This window comes from Schistocerca americana, unplaced genomic scaffold (genome assembly GCF_021461395.2).
Source record: "Schistocerca americana isolate TAMUIC-IGC-003095 unplaced genomic scaffold, iqSchAmer2.1 HiC_scaffold_975, whole genome shotgun sequence".
In the NCBI taxonomy this organism is placed as follows: domain Eukaryota; kingdom Metazoa; phylum Arthropoda; class Insecta; order Orthoptera; family Acrididae; genus Schistocerca; species Schistocerca americana.
In genome coordinates this window covers 20,001-25,000 of record NW_025726758.1, presented here as the reverse complement: position 1 = coordinate 25,000, position 5,000 = coordinate 20,001, and the positions used below count along the sequence as shown (strand labels likewise).

The 5,000-nt window shown below is 51.3% G+C and overlaps 1 non-coding gene across 1 annotated transcript in view; it reads left to right on the top strand.

Annotated features, from left to right (window-relative positions):
• Positions 1-4,492: 4,492 nt before the first annotated feature.
• LOC124593238 overlaps positions 4,493-5,000 on the top strand; it is a 1,910-nt gene continuing 1,402 nt past the window's right edge. Inside the window, exon 1 of the ribosomal RNA XR_006977893.1 lies at positions 4,493-5,000. This exon is cut by the window's right edge and continues 1,402 nt beyond it. This is a non-coding gene — a ribosomal RNA (small subunit ribosomal RNA).

Genomic DNA, 5,000 nt, shown 5'->3' with positions numbered 1-5,000 from the left:
CACAGACAATATGTAAGCACCAGCATGGAACAACACCCAGTGCATCCTCTCCGCCACATTAGACAATCCACACTGTCATAACCAGACTGGGAGGTCCACTCAGAAAACAGAATATCCCACCCACCCGACAACCACCATTGCTCAGCCAAGCCACCAACACCCACACATGTCCTACACAGGGGTGCACCCAACATCACAATACTGCCTCCTCTCACAGCACACAAACAATGGCAGGAATGAAAGACACAGGTCTGCCACAAGCATGGAATGAGAGCGCCGCCTGTCATGAGCCAAAGGTGCATCCTGACGTGGCAAATCAGATGATGCCGCAGGCATCCACTTACTATAATCACAATCAACAAACCGGCCGCCCCGCCCCGCCCCCCATTAAACCTTTCCTTACAACAATGTGTACCTTAACCTAACCTATATCGTACCGTAACCTAACCTATATCGTACCGTAACCTAACCTATGTCGTACCGTAACCTAACCTATGTCGTACCGTAACCTAACCTATGTCGTACCGTAACCTAACCTATGTCGTACCGTAACCTAACCTATGTCGTACCGTAACCTAACCTATGTCGTACCGTAACCTAACCTATGTCGTACCGTAACCTAACCTATGTCGTACCGTAACCTAACCTATGTCGTACCGTAACCTAACCTATGTCGTACCGTAACCTAACCTATGTCGTACCGTAACCTAACCTATGTCGTACCGTAACCTAACCTATGTCGTACCGTAACCTAACCTATGTCGTACCGTAACCTAACCTATGTCGTACCTTAACCTAACCTATGTCGTACCTTAACCTACCCTATGTCGTACCTTAACCTAACCTATGTCGTACCTTAACCTAACCTATGTCGTACCTTAACCTAACCTATGTCGTACCTTAACCTAACCTATGTCGTACCTTAACCTAACCTATGTCGTACCTTAACCTAACCTATGTCGTACCTTAACCTAACCTATGTCGTACCTTAACCTAACCTATGTCGTACCTTAACCTAACCTATGTCGTACCTTAACCTAACCTATGTCGTACCTTAACCTAACCTATGTCGTACCTTAACCTAACCTATGTCGTACCTTAACCTAACCTATGTCGTACCTTAACCTAACCTATGTCGTACCTTAACCTAACCTATGTCGTACCTTAACCTAACCTATGTCGTACCTTAACCTAACCTATGTCGTACCTTAACCTAACCTATGTCGTACCTTAACCTAACCTATGTCGTACCTTAACCTAACCTATGTCGTACCTTAACCTAACCTATGTCGTACCTTAACCTAACCTATGTCGTACCTTAACCTAACCTATGTCGTACCTTAACCTAACCTATGTCGTACCTTAACCTAACCTATGTCGTACCTTAACCTAACCTATGTCGTACCTTAACCTAACCTATGTCGTACCTTAACCTAACCTATGTCGTACCTTAACCTAACCTATGTCGTACCTTAACCTAACCTATGTCGTACCTTAACCTAACCTATGTCGTACCTTAACCTAACCTATGTCGTACCTTAACCTAACCTATGTCGTACCTTAACCTAACCTATGTCGTACCTTAACCTAACCTATGTCGTACCTTAACCTAACCTATGTCGTACCTTAACCTAACCTATGTCGTACCTTAACCTAACCTGTATTGCGCCTTAACCTAACCTGTATTGCGCCTTAACGTAACCTGTATTGCGCCTTAACGTAACCTGTATTGCGCCTTAACGTAACCTGTATTGCGCCTTAACGTAACCTGTATTGCGCCTTAACGTAACCTGTATTGCGCCTTAACGTAACCTGTATTGCGCCTTAACGTAACCTGTATTGCGCCTTAACGTAACCTGTATTGCGCCTTAACGTAACCTGTATTGCGCCTTAACGTAACCTGTATTGCGCCTTAACGTAACCTGTATTGCGCCTTAACGTAACCTGTATTGCGCCTTAACGTAACCTGTATTGCGCCTTAACGTAACCTGTATTGCGCCTTAACGTAACCTGTATTGCGCCTTAACGTAACCTGTATTGCGCCTTAACGTAACCTGTATTGCGCCTTAACGTAACCTGTATTGCGCCTTAACGTAACCTGTATTGCGCCTTAACGTAACCTGTATTGCGCCTTAACGTAACCTGTATTGCGCCTTAACGTAACCTGCATTGCGCCTTAACGTAACCTGCATTGCGCCTTAACGTAACCTGTATTGCGCCTTAACGTAACCTGCATTGCGCCTTAACGTAACCTGCATTGCGCCTTAACGTAACCTGTATTGCGCCTTAACGTAACCTGTATTGCGCCTTAACGTAACCTGTATTGCGCCTTAACGTAACCTGTATTGCGCCTTAACGTAACCTGTATTGCGCCTTAACGTAACCTGTATTGCGCCTTAACGTAACCTGTATTGCGCCTTAACGTAACCTGTATTGCGCCTTAACGTAACCGATATTGCGCCTTAACGTAACCTATATTGCGCCGTAACGTAACCTATATTGCGCCGTAACGTAACCCACATTGCCCCTTAACGTAACCTATATTGCGCCGTAACGTAACCTATATTGCGCCGTAACGTAACCCACATTGCCCCTTAACGTAACCCACATTGCCCCTTAACGTAACCCACATTGCCCCTTAACGTAACCCAACACACGTTGGGCCTTAACCCAACACACGTTGGGCCTTAACCCAACACACGTTGGGCCTTAACCCAACACACGTTGGGCCTTAACCCAACACACGTTGGGCCTTAACCCAACACACGTTGGGCCTTAACCTGCTCTGTAATTGTCATACGACGCGTTAAATTAGTGTAGTGTTGCCTAACTGCAACCCCCGCAATATAGTTTGCTACTCGCACTGCCCGGTCCCCAGTGTATCGCTTCATGTTAAACACCTTGCAGCTATACACTGTAATGTGGATGGCAGCAGGACGTACATGCTCAATGCCCTTTGCAGTTGTTCATTGGCATTTGCAGTTGTTCATTGGCATTCGCATGGCGAAGCACTTAGCCTACGCTGTGGTACGGCCTGTGTCAACTGTCCGCTGATGTTGTACGTCCAAATCACACACTGTACTGCACATTGGTCCTCATGTACTGAATGATACATCGTGGTACATGTGACCGTACAACGACTGCGCCAACAACGGCGAACCATGCGGTCCAAATGTTGTGCACTCAGCTACGTGTCGTCTCCCTATAAGAGCTGGATTGCAGTGTGGTATGCCCTGGATGGCGATCAGCATGAGCCGTCTGTTGATGTAGTGGCGCGTGTTGTCAGACGTAGTCGTCTCTTCTCACACACCGTGATAGCACGGTGCACTGCGTTCCACATCTGCGACATGCGACAGAGGCCGGTTGACAGTCGTTCGCGCAATGGACATCGCATACGTACGGGGGCCACCTTCCACGTGTTCGCTAAGCGTGGACATGTTGTTGCGTGTATGTGGGCAGACAGTGTGTCGTGACACCTGACACAGGCATGCAACAATCGTTGAATTTGCAAATGGCGATGGACGCCTACGTTTGCTGGTGACGTTACGCAAATGAACAACTGGTAAACCGTTGTGGTGCGGTTGTTCTCGCTAGGGGTGAATCAGTGATGGCGACGATCGGTTGAGCTACCAACCGGTTGTTGCAGCGATACCCACCATGCCCACGAACGTGAATGGCATGTGGGTGTGAAGCGATACGCGGCGGTGGCTGGGTGGGACCGTCCCCGGCCGGTGAGGGGGGGCCTCCCGGCGTGTTGGCCGTGCGGTGCGTGGGCGCACGCGCTACAGCCGGCTGGTGGGGGCGGCCAGTGGCAGGCGCGCCGGCCGACGGAGGCGGCAGGCGGCGCAGCTGCGCGCCGGCGCACCCTGCACGCGGCGCCGTGCGGCCAAAGTAGGTCCTCGCGGGCCCGGTGCGAAGCGCGGTGGACATCTGCAGTGTGCTGGTCCGATTGAGGACTGTGTGCGCTGAGGATGCGCCGCCGCCCGGCGCTCGGCGCCGCGACGCCGTCTGCTGCTCGGTCGCCTCTGCGGTTCTCGCAGGTGGTTTGTATCGCAGCTGTGCGGACGGGTTGGCGCGTGCGCTGTGCTGGGAGAGTTCGCTTCGGCACCCAAGTGGGGCTTTTGTCCTTCTGTGGCGCTGGCGTTGGAGCTGCCGGTCACCGTAGGTGGCGCGTGTTGTCTCCCGCCGGCAATGCCACGACAGCACGCTCCCGGGCCTCTGTCGGCAGCGGCAAGCTCAGTTGGGAGCACGGGTGGTCGCACCTAAAGCGTCTACTCGCCAAACTCCGGGCGATTGCGCCTCTCTCGAACCCGACCAAGTACTTAGGACGGCGCTGCGCGCCGCCGGGACCTGAGAGGGTTTCGAGGTGTATGGTGCAGGGGAGCTCAGCCTCCTCCTGTTTGCAGAATAATTGAGCGGACGCTTGCGTGTTCGCGCGGGCCCCCGGGACACACTCCCGGGCGGCCGGCTGCTCAGCTCTAGTTGACGCAGCTCCCTGGTTGATCCTGCCAGTAGTCATATGCTTGTCTCAAAGATTAAGCCATGCATGTCTCAGTACAAGCCGCATTAAGGTGAAACCGCGAATGGCTCATTAAATCAGTTATGGTTCCTTAGATCGTACCCACGTTACTTGGATAACTGTGGTAATTCTAGAGCTAATACATGCAAACAGAGTCCCGACCAGAGATGGAAGGGACGCTTTTATTAGATCAAAACCAATCGGTCGGCTCGTCCGGTCCGTTTGCCTTGGTGACTCTGAATAACTTTGGGCTGATCGCACGGTCCTCGTACCGGCGACGCATCTTTCAAATGTCTGCCTTATCAACTGTCGATGGTAGGTTCTGCGCCTACCATGGTTGTAACGGGTAACGGGGAATCAGGGTTCGATTCCGGAGAGGGAGCCTGAGAAACGGCTACCACATCCAAGGAAGGCAGCAGGCGCGCAAATTACCCACTCCCGGCACGGGGAGGTAGTGACGAAAAATAACGATACGGGACTC